Source organism: Neovison vison, chromosome 2, assembly GCF_020171115.1.
Source record: "Neovison vison isolate M4711 chromosome 2, ASM_NN_V1, whole genome shotgun sequence".
Classification (NCBI taxonomy): Eukaryota; Metazoa; Chordata; class Mammalia; order Carnivora; family Mustelidae; genus Neogale; species Neogale vison.
In genome coordinates this window covers 4,748,507-4,768,558 of record NC_058092.1, presented here as the reverse complement: position 1 = coordinate 4,768,558, position 20,052 = coordinate 4,748,507, and the positions used below count along the sequence as shown (strand labels likewise).

Here is a 20,052-nt window from a genome sequence, read left to right as displayed (position 1 = left end):
TCTTATCTCTTGTAGAAAGATTTTCTACACATCTTTTAATCCATCACCCAGCATTAGGAAATAAATAAGTTTAATGCAGACGCTAGATGACTATGTTAAGAACAGACCAATGGAAGGACTAGCCGTCCAGGCCACGCGCTCGTGATTCATTGCCCGCGTTTAGATCACTGTGAGATTCACGGGAGCGTCCACAGCCCCGCTTCCCGGGCCGGCTAAGTACCTGATTCTTTCACATTTGGGCTTGGCTGTCGGAAGGCTCAGTCCTGCCTGGTACATTTGTCTGTCGGTCTGGTCCACAGCCACCCTAGCCTTGGGAAAAGAGCCCACTTCCCACTTGCTAAGTGCTGAGAGTGGCCGGTCGCTCTAGTGCCGTTTGACAAGCACAAACAGAAAGAGCCTTGACTTTTCCTAAAAGAAGTCGCGCGCCAATCGCAGAGAGCAGAGGGCGTCCGCGCCTACTTCCGCAGCTGCGGCGGCCACACGCTTCGGTCTGGAAACCCCCCAAAAAAGAAAGAACCAAATTCCTCCGGCGGCACGTCCATGGTGAGCCCCTTCCAGAATCAAGCGGCGGCGGGGGGCACCTGCGGCTGGCAGGGAAGCCTGCGGGTCCCCCACAGGCTCATAGCACACGGCTCGCGCTCCGCGGCCAGCTCCGAGTCCCTCTGGGACTGAAACCCCCGCACAAAGGGGCACGGGGGAGTCTGTGTGCCCGGGAGACCAGCCCAGGCACATGTCGCTCCCAGCCACCGCGCGAGGGCTCTTCACGCAGACAAGGCATAGGAGGGCGTTTCTTCCAGGGCCGGTGGGCTTCTGGGTCTCTGCTGGAGCGACATGTGGAGAGGGCAGGCCGGCCGGGCTGCCAGGGGCAAGAGCCTCCTCTTCCCCTGATCAAGGGGGAGTTTCACAAGTAGGCACCCAACACTGGCCAGTGAGGTCTTACTTTTCTATGGTCTGTAGGGGAAAGAAAGTCACGCTGGGGTGACAGCGGCTAATGGCCGTTCCCATCCAGCCGGCGGGGGTGTCCTTCAGCAGCAAGCTGATGGCCGAACAGCAATTCCCATGGAAATGACAGACTTTCGACAGCGACTCCCACCACTTCATGGTTTGCCGATCACGGTGCAGTTGGTTTGTGTCCGCGCTGGTTTCCTCCCTAAGGCTGGCCGACTAAAACAACTGGGCAATGGCTTCACATGCTTGTCACAATGCTGTCACCTGACCGTCTGTCTGGAGCTTACAAGCTTGCTCTGAAAACCCTACAGTATTCTTCCATTTCTAAAGGGCAGTACGCGCAAACGGGGGCCCGGCGGTGCCTGCTTCTTTCCACTTCAGCCCTGCTCTGGGCTCGCACTCTTGGGAGAACCCAACATGCAGCTGCTGTGCTCCGGGCCGGGGCTCAGGAGTAAGCCGAGGCATGTATCCGATCAAGTAGACGGGTTCTGCATTCATCTCGCCCCCTCCACCGGGAAGGAAGACATCCATGGAGTTGCAGGGACTCCCCAGGTCCCAGAAAACTGGTCTGTTCCAACATCAATCCAGTCCAACTGCTCGTGAGCGAAGAGGCTATGCAGAGATCTGCGCCATCCGCCCGCCCTTTCTAAACAGGGTCAGTGGGGCGCCGGGGAGGCTCCATCGGGTAAGCATCTGTTTTTGGCTCGGGTCATGATACCAGGGTCCTGGGATCAAGCCCCGTATGAGGCTCTCTGCTCAGCGGGGGGCCTGCTTCTCCCCCTCCCTCTGCCTGCCTCTCCCCCTGCTTGTGCTCTCGCTCTCTCTCTGTCAAATAGATAAATAAAATCTTTTTTAAAAATAAAGATCAAAAATAAATATGGCTAGGGACCCTCAGCAGTATATTCAGACCAGCTGTCCCCAGATCATGACTGTATGACCCAGACAGACTGAACTTTCCCAAAATACTGTCAACGTCCACAGTCAGAACCACGACGACACCCACCTAAGGAAACCCGTCCTCCTCCAGCGACCTGCCCTTTGCATTCTGGGAACGCGAGAATGGCCCTGTCACCCGACACTTTGAGACGGACACAATCCCACGGGGAACCAAAGTGTCCACCGTAAATGGCCTTAATAAATGGAATCATCACTTTAACTTGCCATAATGAGCAACATAATCGTGTTTAATCCAGCACTCTGATTTTATTAGAACTTGCCTCGGCTCTGTGTCATGGGGAAGGCCCCTCCCTCCAGAGTTCTCAGGTCCTAAGAGAAAACCAGCCCGCAGAGGGGCCCCACCGCTCGAAGAAAGCGAGGCTGAAGTGCCATCCCAGAAGATAATCCAGGGTAAGCCAGAGCTGGTGGGAAGGGGTCCAGGAGAGGAGGGAGGGGTGGGCCAGTCAGGGGAGGGCTTGAGAACATCTGCTGACAGTGTGAAGGGTAGCACTCACCTGAGAAGAGCGGGGAAGTGGGAATAGGGTCGAGGACAGAGGGTCAAGTAGGCACAGAAGTCCTGCCCCTAGTGGATCCGCAGTCCCAGCGAGGGCCTGGCATGGGAGCAGGCCCCAGGCATGCTTATGCCCCCGTCTATACCTGTGTCTCCTTCTGCCTCCGTGTGGGTGTCTACACCGGCCTCTGCAGCTGTATCTGCCTGTGTCTCTAGCTCCTTCTACACCCCACTGTGTGTCTCCATGTCGACACCTGTATCTACATCACAACGACATCCACAGCTACATCTCAATCCATGTGATACTGTCATCATTTCCAACATACAGATGAGGGAACAAAGCCTTTGTACCCAGAAAGCATCTGCACAGGATTTACTCGGAGTCAGTGTGACTCCAGAGCCTCCCGAAAGTCTCCTGGTTTAGCACAGACTGTGAGGCCAGGCCTGGGTAATCTTTAAGGCCCTGAAAGCATCCTGCACCCAGTAAAGGGATAGGAAGGGGGTGGGGGTGACGTCCTGGCTTCCTCACCCCCAACTGGGACAACTCTGAGGCAATCCCAGGTGTCCTCACCCCACGCTTCGGACGACGCTGGGTGCTCTACGCAGTCTTCCAGAACCTACGTTCCAGTTGCCCAAGTGGAGACCTGCGGGACAAGAGCCCTTCCTTCGTATTCCTCTCCTTCCCCTCTCACGTTCGTGCCCCCTGCTGGTGTTTCCCGGGACCCCCTCTCAGATAAATGGCTGGTATGCAAGTCCCCATCTCAGGGGGAAACCTGGACTAAAGCTGCCATCTAAGAGAGCCTCCGGGAGACAACCAAGTCCCCCATCACAGCAGAGAGGACAAACCGTGGACAACAGGGAGCTTCGTTCTAAGGATGGGGTTCTAGCCAAAAACACTTTGAAGCAGAGAAACTAATAGCTGGCAAGACCAGTAACACTCATGCAGTCTAGTAAAAAGATAATGGGATCAAAGGAGAAGCTACCGTGAATTATGAAAGTAAACAAGCAGATATAAAATGAAGATACGTGATCAATAGTATGTGTGTGTGCATGTGTGTGTGTGATATGCACACACACACACACAAATGAAACAAGAGAAATGCCGGAGGACGCCGTCGCATACGTACTGTATGACTTACATCAGACAGTAAGCACTATGGAGAAAGAGGAAACGAAATACTTGGGCATAAACTTAATAAGAAATTCTGAAAACCTGAGGAGAAAAACTACAAAAGTCCACAGGACAAGTTAGGTTCAGTGAGTGCAAAAGCATAACGTAACAGGAAGAGAGAGGTCATAAAAATGTCCATCTTCCCAAAATTAATTTATAAATAAAAGGTAATGACAAGAATCCCATAAGGATTTTTGCTGGATCTAGAGAATTTTATTATAAAATTTATTGGGAAGGAAAAAACAGCAGCGATAGTCAAAAACTTGAATAAAGAGGACCAAGATGTAGAGCTAGCTAGTCCTAAAAAGCCTCCGTATTTTCAAAAGTATAGAATTGACACATGAATACATAGAAAGACCAAGGGAACAGACTAGGAGATCCAGAAATATTCCCACTTGCATATGCAAATTTAGTACACACTGAAGGAGACATTGCAAGTTAGTAGGGGAAGGGGACAACTTTCCTAAGTGATACTGGCATATGGAAAAAGATAAAATTGGATCTATCCCTCGCACTGTACAGCAGCATGAATTCCAAGTGGACCAAGATCTCAATGTAGTAAATAAAATCACTCTACTGGGAGAAAATACAGGTGAGTTTCTCTATAACCTGAAAGTGGAGAAAACTTCCTCAGCGTGATCAAAAACCCAGCAACAACAGGTGAAAGACAGACACGTCAGAGAACATCAACATAAAACTGCCGGACTGTGTTCCAATGGGGCAGCGCCGTTGTACCTTCTGACTAGCGCTGAATGAAGACCAGCATCTCCACACCGTGCCCAGCCTCTGGCACTGTCTTGTCTCTTGGGTTATGGCCATCCTCCTGGGTGTGTGGCAGTGTTTTCATTTAAATCTCCCTAAAGATTAATGACGCTGAGCGTCTTTCCATGTCCTCATTAGCCATTCACAGAAGCTCCTTAGTGAAATGTCTATTTGAATCTTATGCCCACTTTAATTGAGTTGTGTTCTTCTTTCTGAGTTGTAAGTACTATTTCTTTTTTTTTTTAAGATTTTATTTATTTATTTGACAGACGGAGATCACAAGTTGGCAGAGAGGCAGAGAGAGAGGAAGGGAAGCAGGCTCCCTGCTGAGCAGAGAGTCTGATGTGGGGCTCGATCCCAGGACCCTGAGATCATGACCTGAGCCAAAGGCAGAGGCTTAACCCACTGAGCCATCCAGGCGCCCCATAAGAGCTATTTCCATAAGATCTAGATAGAAGTCCTTTATCAGACATCGGATTCGCAAATGTTTTGTCCCAGTCTGTGACTTTTTCTGTTCTTTATGGGTTTCTTTTAAAGAGCAGAAGTTTTTAACTTTGGTAAATTTCCAATTTATTTTTTTTTTCTTTTATGAATCATTCTTTCAATATCATATCTAGGATTTCTTTTTCCTAGCCTGAGGTCGCAAAAATCTTCTCATGTGTTTTCTTCATAGTTTTATAGTTTCAGCTTTTATATTTAAGTGTATGATGCATTTTGAGTTAACTTTTATATGGTGTGAGAAAAGGGCCCAAGTTGATTTTTGACACACGGACATCCAATTGTCCCGGCACCATTTCACCATTTGGTTTCTCTTGTTTGTTTCTGCTTAAAAAAAAAAAAAAAAAAAAAAAAAAAAGGCTGTCCTGTCCGCCATTGAATTATACTTGCACATTTGATAAAAATACATTGACCATAAACTTAAGACTTTATTTCTGGACTTCACGCTTTGCTCTGTTTTCCATCCTCATGATGATACTATACTGTCCTGATTGCTGCAGCTCTGTAGTAAGTTTCGGAGTCAGGGACTATACGTCCTCCAACCTTGCTCTTATTTTTCAAAATTGTTTTCGCTATTATAGGTCCTTTGTATTCCTGTAGAAACTTGAAAGGTTAGTTTGAAAATTTCTGCAGCAACACAAATGCCTGCTGGGATTTTGATAGAGGTTGCAGCAAGTCTAAAAATCAATTAGGAAAGAACTGCCACCTTAACAATATTGAATCTTCTAATCACTTCCAATCACGGAACATGGAGTGCCTTTCCATTTGTGTAAATCTTTAATTTCTCTCAGTAAGACTTTGTAGTATAGGTTTTATATTTTATAAATTAAATTTATCTAAGTGCTTTTTTCCCTTTTGATGCTACTATGAATGGAATTGTTTACTTTTTATTTTTTAAGTATGGAATACTTCATGAATTTGTGTGTGATCCTTGTGTAGGGGCTATGCTGATCTCCTCTGTATCAGTCCAATTTTAGTATACGTGCTGCTGAAGGGAGCACTAGAATTGTTTACCTTAAATTTCCTTTTTGGATTGCTCATTCCCACATTTCCACTTATAGACAGATACACGATTTGATTTTTGCATATTGACTTTGTATTCTGTGACTCTGTTAAATTATTAGTTTTAGTAAAAAAAATTGTGGATTCTTTAGGGTCTTTTACATTTATAGTCAAGTCACCTATGAATAAATAGAGTTTCACTTCTTCCTTTCCATTCAAAGGCATTCCATGTCATTTCTTTTTCTTACCTTATTGCACTGGCTAGACCCTCCAATAGAAATGGTGAGAATAAACACCCTTGTCTTGCTCCTCATCTTAGAGGGAAAACACTCAGTTTCACCATTAACTATAATGTGAGCTGTGTCAAAGATTTTAAATCATATAAAAAGAACTTGGGAACCAAACTGAAAAGGCTCCAAAAATGGGCCAATTTAAGTGTCAATAAGAATAGCAGCTTCTTTGAGTTAAAACACATTAAATATATTTAAATCCATAAGTTCATAATGAAACTAAAGCACGTAAACAAAAAAACTAAGTGATCATTGTTGGAGGAGACTAGTGATGCAATACATTATTCTGAAAACTAAAAAAGGATTAGAAGGAATAATCAGGCATTTATCTCACCTTTTCTGTACCAACTGTTCCTTTGAGTTAACAAACCACAAAAAAAGGGAGGACTTTCTCTGTAAAAGTATTACTACCAATAAATGAAAAAGTGACAAAAAGTCACCATTTTGCAACCCGTTATTCTTAATGAATCATCAACAGTGACTAATATCACAAAAGAGGGACAACCAGACAGGATGTGTCCATGGTAGAACAATTTGTTGTAGGAAATAAATTTTTTTTTTAGTTTGAAATACTCAGACTTCTTGATTTACCACTTTCTAAGATTCACAGAGGACAGAAGAACATGGTAAAGGACACTATAGGGATATAATCAGCAAAATCCAGATTGTGGGAAGCTCTGCAGGACAAATGACCTGGATTCTTCAATAAATTGAGTGAAAAAAGAGAATAAGAGAATGCTAGAATAGAAATATATAAATTAAAAAGAGACAAAAGATGTGTCAATATATATACCTTACTTAGATACTGAGCCAAATACAAAAATAATAAAATAAAATAAATATATACATATACATGGTATTTTTGAAACAACTGGAATCTTCAACTGTTATAGGCATTTAATGTATCTAGAACTAATAGTTTTTGAGAGTGATAACTGTCATGCAGAGTATTTTTTTAAGAGTCCTTATATATTAGAGCTACACACTGAAGCATTTACTGATGAAATTGTGTAATGTATGTTTCAAAATAATGTGTGTGGTCATGGAGGAGATGTGCTGAAACCAGATGGGCCATGTGTTGGCCATTGAAAGTGGATGATAAGTACTTAGGAGTTTATTACACTAGCCTATCTATATTTGTAGATGTTTGAAATTTTCCATAATAAGAATTTTTTTTAAAAAGATGATCATGGGATTTGAAGTGAGCCCAAGGTTACAATCTTGGCTCAGTTCTTTATGAGCTGTATGACCTTGAACAAATCATTTGGTCTCTCTGTCGTAGTAAACATTATGCATGCAAGGTGCCCAGCATGCTATCCACCATACAATACGTACTAATAATGATAACTCGGCCCCTTTTTCTAGGGTTCCACTGCCAGGGGCAATGATGGTGAGACTTGGACTTTGAAGTGGCATGTTGTAGGTATGACCGAAACATTACGCATTGGAGAGGCCATCTGTCGGAGGCACCCACACACTCATCCACCACTTTAAGGCAAAACACATTTTTCAAATTAGGTGCATAGGAGACAATTGATAACAGAAGATCAGAGGAGTGAGGTGTTCTTGAGAGGTTTTGGGTGTGGATATTAAATAGGAATTTATGGAGCCATGGGGAATTGCAACCAAAGCTAGGTTAATCCTACAAAAGGCATGGTCCGGATACTGTTTCCTGAGCTTGAGTCTAACTTTAGAAATCAGTGTGCCACATTGAGATACCACCTTATACAGGTTAGAATGACCAAAATCAACAAGACAGTAGACAATGTGTGTTAGAGAGGATGTGGAGAAAGGGGAACCCTCTTACTCGGTTGGTGGGAATGCAAGTTGGTGCAGCCACTTTGGAAAACAGTGTGGAGATTCCTTAAGAAATTAAAAATAGAGTTTCCCTATGACCCTACAATTGCACTACTGGGTATTTACCCCAAAGATACAGATGTAGTGAAAAGAAGGGCCATCTGTACCCCAATGTTATAGCAGCAATGGCCACAGTTGCCAGACTGTGGAAAGAACCAAGATGCCCTTCAATAGATGAATGGATAAGGAAGTGGTCCATATACACTATGGAGTATTATGCCTCCATCAGAAAGGATGAATACCCAACTTTTGTATCAATATGTATGGGACTGAAGAGATTATGCTGAGTGAAATAAGTCAAGCAGAGAGAGACAATTATCATATGGTTTCACTTACTTGTGGAGCATAAGGAATAACACGGAGGGCATGAGGAGATAGAGAAGAGAAGGGAGTTGGGGGAAATCAGAGGAGAAGACAAACCATGAGAGACTGTGGACTCTGAGAGACAAACTGAGGGTTTTGGAGGGGAGAGGGGGGCATGTGTGAGCCTGGTGGTGAGTATTAAGGAGGGCACGTATCGCATAGAGCACTGGGTGTGGTGCATAAACAATGAATCTTGGAACACTGAAAAAATAAAGTAAAATTTTAAAAAAAGAAAAGATATCAGTGTGCCGAAAACAGCTCAGGTCCATGGCCATTCCTCCTAGAAGCCCCCTTTCCCTGTCACTAATGGCTCATTTCCAGGACCCTGACACCCACCTTATACTCCACGCAGACAACTGAGGTCAGGCTGCTCCCCCAGCATCCGTGGGCTTCCTGGAGTCTCTCGTCAGCCCCTTCCCCTGGCCTGGCCCAGAGGGAGCAGACTTGGTCCTATAAAGCTTGGATCTGGCTGCTCAGCTATTGTTCCGCTGGACTCTTATGATGTGTCCCTGTGGCTTCCCTTGGAGAAGAGATGAGGTCCTCGTTCCTAGCAAGCCTCCCAAAGCAGTGTCTGGATGGCTTCTAAACAATGAGCATCTCCAGAGAGTCCCCTTTCCCAGCTAGAACCCGAACCTGCGCAGGCTCCCCATACCTCCTCCCCTTCTATTGATTGCCCTTGGTCCCATCCCTCCCACCATGAGGCACAGAGAAGGGGCTGCATACAGGGAAATGCAGTTCTTGCAGTTCCAATGGCCTCCAGGTCCTGACCCCAAATGTGAAACAGCCTCCTGTGACAAGGCACAAAGTGTCCTAGAGCCGGGGATGCTGTTCCTGAGGCCAGGGCTAAGTCTCCACCCCAGGGGGCAGTGAGAGACAGAGAAGAGCCGCCCTTCACGGCAGCCTGCACACGCGTCCCCACACCTTTCCTTCTCATCTTTCCAACACAGAATGGCCTGATTTCAGTGTCCCTTTAGAAGTACGTGGTCTAGTCCAAAATGTCAATAACCAGCATGACAACAATTGCTATGACAACAAGAAGGGCCACTTGTCAAGCGTTCACAGTGTGTTAGCTAGAGCTGAAGCCCTTCCTACCCGCTTCTCCTGGGAATCCCATGACAGCTATAGTAGATGAATACTGTTAGCCTCGCTTTACAGATGAGAAGGTTTGGGACACAGAGAAGGGAATTAACTTTCCCAAGGTCACACAGCTGGTAAGAACAGAACCAGCAAACCAGCCCACTGCACCCCTTCCTGGCACTTGCCATAAATCCCCGGCACATCCCCAGGTACCCTCTCCCCTGGGTACTTTCAGAGCCCATGGTCCCTCTCACGGCAGAACATTTCATATAAAGGAAGGATCGTCTGAACCCGATTTAAATTGTTCCTTTAGTTCTTCCTTTTGTTGCAAGGAGAGGAAAGGAATCTGGAAAAGGAATGTCTCCTCTGCTTACCTCCCTTGCACACAGACCCAGCAAGAGCAGTAATTGATGGCTGGAATGCAGCCAGGTTGATAGGACGCGAAATGGAACCCCAAGAAGCCACCGCGACAGCCCGAGCCTCTTGGACAGGAGCTGGCTTATTAACGTTCAACCTGGTGTTTCCTTCTGACTTGTTTATAGGGTCTTCCCGATCTGGGGGACAAGGAGCAGGAAAGCTAGTGGGGCGCATTCCGTGCCCTCCCCTCCCTCCACCGCAGTCTGGCCACCGCGAGCTATTTATGGAACGATAGGGAGGAAAGGGTTGTCAGGCCCGGCCGGGCCTGCTATCCGCCAGATATGAAAACCAATTGCTTTTCATAATAAATTCCAGCTGGAGCCATAGAAATAATAGGGACCAAGAGAAGGTAACACCAATTTGCTTTATTTGATTAGCTCCTTCTTGGGCGGTCCAACCCCAGCTTCTTTTCATTAAAATAAGGGCAAATTGAAAATCGTAAAAGAGGCTTTCTTATCAGGAAACAAACGATTGGGTAGATTCGGATGCCTAAAAGCCCCCTAGGCCGCCAGCCGTCAGTGCCTGCGCCTGTTGGCGCTGCTCCAGCTGCGTCCGTCCCCAGGGGCTCTGGTGGAGGGTGTCCTGACACCTGTTTCCATGCTCCAGAATGGAGGTGGGGACAGCCTGCCCCACAGTGATTGCTGCGTAGACCGGAGTCCCGCAGGCCGCCCTGTACCCTGAGGACGGCCAGGCCAGGGGGACCCCCGGGGAGCAGTGCCATCCTCTCCCGCCCACAGGCCAGGACGTCTCTGTGGGGGACTGACGGCAGGATGAGGAGACAGCTCAAGCTGCCGAAGCCAATCTGTTTTCCTGAGGGTCACTCCATGCAGCCTGCTGACCGCAGTTTTGTTCCTGTTAATGGAGACTGGGGGTCACTGGAAAGAGACTGCCCACAGGAGGAGATGGTAATGACCATCAGTGCAGGGCAAGTCTGCAGGGAGTCCTTAACAGCTCCTTCCCCAGAGCTCCCGGGGTGCTCAGCTCAAAATTCTATTATGACCTTCAGCGATTTATTCAATTAATATTTATTGAGCAGCTATTATGGGCCAGGCATTTGCTAAGGCACTCTAGGTGCTGCTGTGGACAGAAGTGTCCTAAGCCCTCTTTGTGTGAAGCCTGCTGTCCCGTCGGGGAGGAAGAGGTGGGTCCTGTACCCACTGGGGCCAGAGGAGGAGAAGGAAGCGGGCCAGCCCGGAGACCTCCTCTGGGACGCAGCATCTGACCAGAGGCCAAGGCCAGGGCTCCCGGGAAAGAGAGAGCAGGACGGCCAGTGGCCTGAGAAGCAGGATGGAGGGCAGAGAGCAGGTGGAGGTGCAGGCAGAGGGGAGAGCCGGGCAGGCCTGGGGTTGGAGGAACGTGGATTTTGCTCCAAGTGTGATGAAAGACACAAATGAACCAGGTAGGGGACCCGCCCCAGCAGCAAAGGAGGAGCAGTGAGGAGCCCGGACGTTCGTGCGAGTGGGACACAAGACCTAAGACAACGCAAGTTAACTGTGCCCTTGCAACTGCAGCTCACGCAGTGGGGACGCAGCGTGGGGCACACATAGGGAAGGGGTCACAGGGAGGCTCTGCAGGGTGGTCCCCCCCAGCCACCAGCCCCCACCAGCTCTGAGAATTCTGAACTTCACCTTCGCAGGGCTGGGAAGCCCCTGAAAGTTTTGAGCAGAGAAGCGGGGTGACCCACTGGACCCAGCTTCCCCAGATTGTGTCCCTGTGTCTCCTGCACCTGCCATCGCACCATGTAAACAGTAAACACTCTGTAATTGCTCATCAAATGAGCCAGTTACTGGAGAAACTCAGTGGCTGGAACAAAGGAAGTCCTCTCTTTTCTTGAAAACAAACAGAAAGTGCTGCATCCACGTAAAGTGTTTGGTTGACGACAAAGCAGAAGAAAAAAGTGAGAAAGAACATATGGCATCACCTTTCTTTGGATTCATCCCTGCTGGAAAGAGAAAGAAGCTTCCATCCCTGCTCCTCAGCGCAGCCCAGGTTACGGGAGCCGGAGCCCAGTGGAGCGCAAAGAGGACCACTCAAATGCCACCAGCTTCTGGGTCACGTTTGACCCCACCGACATCTCACTTGGCTAAAATCTGTGCCCCTAAACAAAGCCTGGCACTTCTACAGACCCTCACTTGTCACATTCCAACACTGATATTTTATTAATAATCCAATGTAAATCTGAGGGAAAATTAATGTGTCATCTCCTAGCAGGAAGGACTAAACATCTCAATGTGACGGTCTGTTAGAGTTGTCATTTATCATTAGCATGCAACTCAAGGCAAGCATCCCACATTCTGGTGGGAGCGTTCGAGACAATGAATCTCTGGGAATTAGCTTCTGGTCCAATTATTCCTGGTCCCCCCCCCCACCTACCTAGGAGATAAATTCTGTCTCGGTGGGAGGGAAAGAAAAAGAAGAAGAAAAGCAGGAGGAGGGAGTTTGCTCTTCTCCTTCCTGGGTGAAATCAATTTTTCTCAAGGAGACAAGGCAATATTCGTTTTGAGGGAAGGGAATAAGGCTGTACGCTAAAGGCCAATAAATGGAACCGTTCTGATGAAAACTTCCTCAAATCAAATGTAGGGGAACCTCTTAATGGGCTTTGTTCTTCGTTTCCATAATCCATAACTATTAAGAGAAAGATGGGCAGACAGAAGATCTGCCAAGGGGGAGCTGTGTAAACATCAGGGAGGGCCACCTTCCAGGGAGACGCAAAGAGGTCACGGCCAACACCAGGCTCTTCGGCTCTCCACACGCTTCCAGGGGCTCCCTCCATGCCGGGCACCGCTATCGGCCCTGGGGAGCCACCGGCAGGCTGGTCCTGGTCCTCAGGGAGCTTAGAGTCTAGCAAGGGAATCCGTCAATACATGGGCAAGTGCTCTACGGAAAATAACCCAGGATAGAAATGCTGTGCATTAAAATAGAATTGTTTTGTCTAGTAACTTTTTTTTTTTTTTTCAGTAGAAACCATAAAAGCACTCTCTAGAGTAAATCACACTTCTGACTCCAAAGCAAACTGAATAGCCAGGACGAAGGCTGGTTTATGCTGCCAGCGGGAGCTCAGGGCCAGCCCTGCCCAGGCCGAAAGTAGCATCCAGCACAGGCAGCTGGGCCCAGGGGTCTGGGGCACCCTGGCTCAGACGCCACAGATGGACGCAGGGAGACCATCGCTGCGTGTGCTGGTCACCCAGGCTGTGTCCTCCAGCATGGCAGCCAGCTTCCGCCCAGCAAGAAGAACCACTCAGCCCCAGAGTCCTTCAATGGGCCCTGCTCTCTCTGTGGGGCCCACCACCACGGGGAGGGGTCTCCCCCACAATGCTAGCCCCAACACATCTTCCGCCAGCACCCCCTGGGTCCCCCCTTGTGACACTCGATAGGCTGAGCTGTCCCTGCTCCGGTAGCCTCTGGGAGGCCAGGGGCCCTGTTGGCTTGTCCGAGCCACAGGAGTCCTCTCCTTCCCCCGGCACAGCCCTGACAGGTGGCTGCCACCGGCTCCCCATTCTGGGAGTGTCTCAGAGGGCACAAATGCCTCAAAGTCCTTGAGCTGCAGGCTAGAGAATGAAGTCAGCCCCTGGTCCATCAGATACGGGGGGTTGGAGGGTGGAAAGTGACCTCTGCCCCCACCCAGTCACGCACTGACTGATCGAAAACCTCCCACAACTCTTCCAACCGCCCCGCCCAGCCAGCTTGCCGGCTTCCTTCCTCTCTCCTGCCTGGCCTTTGTCCCCGGCCCCGGCCCAGACAGCGTTGGCCCCGTCCTGACCTCAACCCCATCATCAGCGGGTGAAGACACCATCCGCACAGAGGGCTCCAGGGCACCCTGAGTTGGGAGTCCCTCCTTGCCACGTGACCCAAGCTGTCTCTTCATGCTGAATGCAGCTACCCGGGGACCCCAGGAAGGCTTCTCTTCGGCCTGCCATGGCCCAGGCACTGAAGTGTCCCTCCCCCTCCGGCTGCTGAGGTTCCCACCACAAGCAGGCCTGGAGGCAAGCCGCTCTGAGCTCAGAGAGGGAACTTCAAGAAGGAGAGACCCTGTCTGCTCCCGGGACAGGCCTTGATGGCCACAGCCCTGGGCTCTCAGAGAAGTCTCAGTGCCCAGCTGGCGTGGAGCCCAGAGGCTGCAGGGTGCGTCCAGAAATCGTCTGAGCTGCCCTTTACCTGGGCCGAGAAATTACTTTCTCTGCGGTCTCTCGGGCTCAGGCTCCTGGGCGGAGAAGCCGGAGTGATAACCTCCACCCAAGGCCACGACCTGCAGCGCTCACTTCCGCCTGGACATGAGCAAGGATCTTCTCCCACATGGAAGACCGAAAACCCCAGTAAACGCTGCTGGGATTAATAACAGAATCAGGGAAATGACCTTTGGTGCAGATGGAGGGGTGATGAGGCAGAGCATTCAGGGGGTGTTCCAGATGGCAGGAGACAGGCAGGGAAGGAGCTTCTCCCTGAGCAACGGCCAGCCTGGGGAGGGCTGCGGGGAAGAGGGGTTAGCCCAGACAGCCGTCAGGGAGAACACAGGGATGATAAGTGGCCTCTAGTGCCTGGAGGCCAGAGCTAGGAGCTGCTAGGTCCCCTCAAAGACAGCTTCCTCCCCCACCCCACCCCTCATCCCTGACCCTAACCCTCTTTCCTGCTTCCCAGAAGCTCCCTTTAATTGGCAAGGGCTCATCTGGCTTTCCAGCAAGGGTTTGCAACCAAAGCCTGGGGCTGTGAATCCTGAAGCTGCTGCCTCTGAACCAGGGTTTCGGGGCCACAAGAGTACCAGGGGTGCTTTCTCCAGGCTGGGGGGAGGGAGCCTTCCTTCTGAGCACCCAGTGCCAGCTCCAGAATCTTCCATGGGCTCACATCATGGGCACCCTCCACCCGGCTGCTTGGCCTCAGTAGCCCCCAGTGACACCAATGCTCCATCCCTGAACTTGAAGGACACCTAGGAATTACCCACTGAGGCCTCAAAGGACCATGCTTTGGGCCTCAACCAGCTCAAAGCCCCGAGAAGAAACACTTGGATGAAAGCGAGAATGAATGTCAGGCCCCACATTATGACCAATGTTTAGCCGCGCCTGTAGGACTCAAAGGTCTGTTCTTTTCCTTTTGCCTCCCTGTATTTCTAATTTGTCCACAGGAGCATGTACTGCTTTATAGTAAGAGAAAAAAGAAAACTCTCTGTCATTGGAAAGTTGAATTTTTAGGGATGCTTACGCTGTTCCCTGCCATCTGTACAAGGGCTTGGCACCCCTCTAGGTCCACATTCCTACCCCCTCCCCTCCCCTTCTTCACCCACCTGCCTGACCCCCCAGACCCCCATTCCTCACCCCAGAGTCTGTAGACTCTTCCTCATCATCGGGCACTCAAGGGTTGAGTCTTACCCTCCGGGGCCCTTGGGAACAGAGGTCACATCTCACCGATCTCTGCAGACCTGCAAGCATCAGGCTTCCACCAGGACGATCAGGACACAAAACAGGGAGGTGACGTTGTATCACTGTCCCCCACCCCCTGCTCTCACCTCCCACCTCTACTGGCAACTCCCCTGAGTTGCCCACCCTGGGACAGAACTGCACCAGCCCCACGTGGCCTGCTCCAGCGTGACCGTCAAGTCCTAGTCACACACTGTCAGCACACTGAATGAGGCATTCATAAGGCTGGCATCAAAGCCTTCTGCCAACTGGGCTCAGCCTGCTTCGCTGCCCTTTTGCACAAATGGCCTTGTGCACCAGGGACCCAGCCCCAGTGGGCCACCTGCACATGTATCCTCGGGTCTCTGCGTCACTGTACAGGGTATCATCCTAGCCTAAAAGTCCCTTTCTTCCACCCCTGGCCAAAGCCAAAATCCTGTTGGGTTCTTCAAGGCCTACCTCAAATGCTACACTCTCACTGTCTCCCTCCACGGAATTAAATACCACCCGTCTGCCCTTCCACAGCGCAACACGGGCCTCCATCTGGACCCTCCTTGCACCGGTCCTTGTCTGATTCCAGTGAGTTCCACATGGCTGCCTCCCCCAGGCAGGAGCCATATCCTTTAATTTGGAGTCTCCTATAGACCCGGAAAGGCATATTAACTATGGTGGGCCTCCCAAATCTCTCCAGTGGGTTCCTAACGAGGCCTGGGGGCAGAGGGGATCTGTAAAGACCTCCTCAGACCCCAGGAGAGGCCAACACACACTGAGCAGGAAGGAAGCGGCAGACGCTGGCTGAGCGCCGAGGGTGGTCCTGTCCTTCTTCTTCACGGAGGGGCCACCCAGCTTCACAGAGGCTAGACAATTTGGCTGAGGCCACACGGCAGTTAGGGGTGACATCAGCCTCCTGTGGAGGCAAGTGTCACCCCAGGCACACGTTTTTACCCCTGTCCGATGCTGCTCGCCCCCTGCCCCTGCCCCGGAAGACAGTTATGACCCGCACCGAGACTCAGAGTCCCACGACACCAGAAGACCGGTCGGAAAGGGTCCATCTCGGCTACCTCAGACCCGGCCGGATGGGGCTTCCCCCTCGGTGCTACAACACGGCGAGTCGGCGCGTGCCTTCCGCAGACGGAGAAGTGTGATCCGCACTTTCCAAGGTGCTCTCGCACAGCGTAGGGCTGTGTCGTTACCAGAGGGTTCGCCTCTGACTTTCATTAATCATAACGTGAATTGTGCTGAAGGTGTTTTGGTCAACAGAGACCTCTTTGCCTCCTCTCTCCAGAGCTCGTAAATCTGGCCCTATGGTCTAACGACCATGACGTTCCCCCTAATCATGATACTGCAGTATTAATAAGGTTGTTTAATGCAACCAGTTCCTTCTAAATTGTCACATAAAAATTTGGTAAATGTCAGACACATCATTTAATAGAAAATGATGTTTTATTGCCGGGGGAGCCAGGTAGCTGTGAGGATGAGGCAAAAAGCCCAGCGATGACCTTAAGGCAGGCTTGAGGCACAAAGTCCTACCTTGGGGCTCCTGCCTCAGGCCCTACTTTCCCGGCAGCCAGCAGTGGCCCTCGGCCCGCGGAGTGCGGGCCTCTGTGCAAGGACTCCCAGCGTGGGGGACACACAGTTGCACCTGACCTCGTTCGGAGCGAGAGACAACAACCACATCTTCTGTCACTCTTCACGGTGCCCTTATCAAAGGGGATTACAACTCCTATTTAGGAAGCGCAGAAAGTTCCCAGGGACACTGGACCCACATAGAAGCAACCTCACATTTGTTAGGGGCAGATTCCCAAAAGCCCACTAGGAGGTGAGTGGCCGGGCCACACTCAAAAATGGGGGGAGGGGCTCTCTTGCCAGCTTCTAGGGGAGGAACAGAGCCTCCTCGGAGAGAGCGGACCCCAGATTTCCCTACTGGAGAGGACTCAGAGCCCACGGAAGTCTGCACATCCGACCGTGAACTTCTCCGGAGAGGAGACCCAGGTAGAGAAGTGAAGCCCAGAAACGGAGCCGAGTGTCCTGGGGATCCTCTGCATTTCTCTAGAGTTGCTCAGCCTCCTGGCAGTTTCCGTGGCTATGCGGCGCTAAACTCGCCACTCCTCTGCGTGACCTGACTTCCTGACAAGTTCCAAGCTCCAGAAATCCAGTGTCATAGAAAATGAATCCCCACTCCTGGTCGGAGAAGTTCTGGGGAAATTGCTGGTGGGGGCGGGGAGAGGGTGACGGGAGAGGAGGGACTCTGCAGGGGAATCAAGGTTTGGCTCCTGGTGGGTGCTGCACCAGTCTGTGCTGCCCCATTCACCGGGCACCCTTGGGCTCCTTCCTGACACATCTAGACTCTCCTCCAAACTCCCTGGGGGCTGTGGCAGGTCAAGGCACTTCGTGGCATTCTGCTGGACAGGCTGATGGCGATGCACACGGTATATAGAAACCAGGACTGGTCACAGCAGCAGCCGTGTCCACAGGCAGCAGAGGAAGCCGCAGTGTGGCAGGCAGAGTGCCATCAGTCAGTCCAAATGATACAGAGGAGCTGATACGCAGGGCCTGAGCCAGCAGGGGACATACACCCACCGAACGCTCCCACAGAAGAGCCCCAAGGGAGCCTGGGCCAGGGTCTCACTGGCCCCAGAGCCTTGCCCTTGACAGTCACCTGACTCCAGGAGAGAGGACCCCTCGCTCCACGCTTCCGAGATACAAACGGGGCCTCAGGACCCCCCATGAGCGGCAGAAGAGACCTTGTGAGTTCTGTGCTGCCATCCAAAATGATGATGATGTCTAAAGATAAACCAGTACACAGCAGATCTCCTTAAATAATTAATTTTAGCAAGTGGAAAATCATTTTGGAAAACGTTTCTACCCTGGGCCTCCTTCGGAGTGGGAACACTGGGACCCTGCAGCTGCCGGCTTCTCTTCTCCCCACGCGGGGGCGAGCTGAGCCACCCACGGCGGTGCCCTGCCAACCGGAATGGGAGCCTGCAGACCGGCGCGCATGTAGGCCATCCCTCGGAAAACTCATCAGGCGCCTTAGCCAAGGGCTTGCAGCCTGACCTTGAGCAGCGATTACATTTCCAACCAAACCCGCAGCCTCTCCTGCTATAAAACGAGGCCGGCAAGACCTATGGCCCTACTTTGCAGGGAGTCGGCTTCTCTCCCCCTCTGGGAGCAGCGGGAAAGTCTGAGCTCTCCGGCTTTACATAAAGGTGCCGCACAAGTCAAGGTACCATAGAAACGCTTACGATTCGCAGCAGTGATTGTGATTAGGACTGTTCTCTGGCATCACAGCCCAGCAGCTCCCTGAGCTGACTATTCAGGAGTCTCGCCCCCAGGACCTCACTGGCTGGACTACCTCTTCTTTCCTCTACCCGTCATTTGGAAGATGGGATGACGCCTCCATTAAATTTCTCATCGATCCAAATGAAAAACTTAGATCTGATAAATGAAAACACATCTAATAAAATAAAATTGGAGATCAAAAGGAAACTTGCTTACATATTCATGAGTCAAGTGAAAACTCAGATGAGCCCTTCTTAAGCTTCTTCTGCACAGGGAGTCAGATTTAACATGTGCTGGGAGCATTTCTTCACAAACATAAGCTGGTAAAGGCACACTCACCCGCGTACTCGGCGAACAAGCATTTATTAACCATCACCTTGCAGAACTATTCATTTTGCATTTCCGTCCCTCCTCGTAACCCTAGTCAAAACCCCTTGTGGCCTCAAACAAACAAGAGGCTCTCGATCGACTGCCTACTGATGCGGCGGCTCCTCTAAGGCTTTGAAAACCACAAGCCCTGTCTTCACGTTGCTTATATACAGTCAAGGAGAGTCCCTTCCTTCGTGAAGCCTTCCTGACGCTGCTGGACCTAGAGGCTGACCCTTCTATGCATTGCCCACACAGTCCTTTCTCTCCCTGCTCAGGACCACCCCTACCACATGCACACGCGGGCACAGACACCTGCTCCATGTCTCTGTCCTCTGCGGGACTGTAAGCTTCGTGACAGCGGAGACCGACCCATTTCACTCCCTACAGTCTGGCATCTGCGTGGAGGAAAGGGCCGGTAACCTGGATGAAGGAAGCAAGGAAGGCATGTGAGGAGGGAAGGGCGGGTGGATGGTTGGATGGATGGATGGATGGGTAGAAGGAAGGAAGGAAGGAAGGAAGCAAGGAAGGAAGGGGCGAATGAGTGAATGGAGGGATGAGTGGGTGGGGAGATAGTGGGGGTGGCGTGGGAGGGGGAAAGGAATAGACGTGTAGGTAGCCAGGTGGGTTGGCGGACAGGTAGGTGGGTGGGTGGATGGACGAACAAGCAAGACAAGACAAGATGGAAGTCAGAGCTGTGACCCATGATAAAACGTATTGCGAGGGGGGCTGGCAAGGGCAGTGAGGAAGGAGGGTGCTGGTCAGCAGGGGAAGAAGATCTAGAAGGAAAGGGCTCTGAGATCTTAAGGAAGAGGAAAGATTTGGCATGGCAGGGGAGCTGGTATCTTCTGATCCCTTCTTCTGTCCCAGGCAGTGTACTGGACCCCTCATAAGCGTCACACTGCATCCTCACACCACGTTTGAGGAAGGGAGGAAGGAAACCGGGCTCTGTAGGACAAGCCTGTACGACCGCAGAGCCGGGACATGGTGGAGCCAAGATCGGGGACCACGAAGCTGGCCTAACACCAGCTCCCTCCGTGATGCGGGAAGACCAGTGGGCATGTCCTGCCCAGCATGGGACAGTGCTACAAAGAAGGAATTATCTGTTAAATTTCTCTGCAGAGAACACAGAGATGGCAGCCAGGCCCCTCCCAGCAAAGAGCAAAGTGTCGAGGATCTCCAGGG

General features: G+C 50.7%; 1 protein-coding gene and 1 non-coding gene across 9 annotated transcripts in view; both read right to left on the bottom strand.

Moving 5' to 3' along the window:
- CAMTA1 (calmodulin binding transcription activator 1) overlaps window positions 1-20,052 on the bottom strand; it is an 817,260-nt gene that overhangs the window by 403,991 nt on the left and 393,217 nt on the right. The window lies entirely within an intron of this gene.
- On the bottom strand, window positions 5,721-5,827 carry LOC122901523. Its single transcript, XR_006383536.1, has one exon. It is a non-coding gene; the product is annotated as a U6 spliceosomal RNA (small nuclear RNA).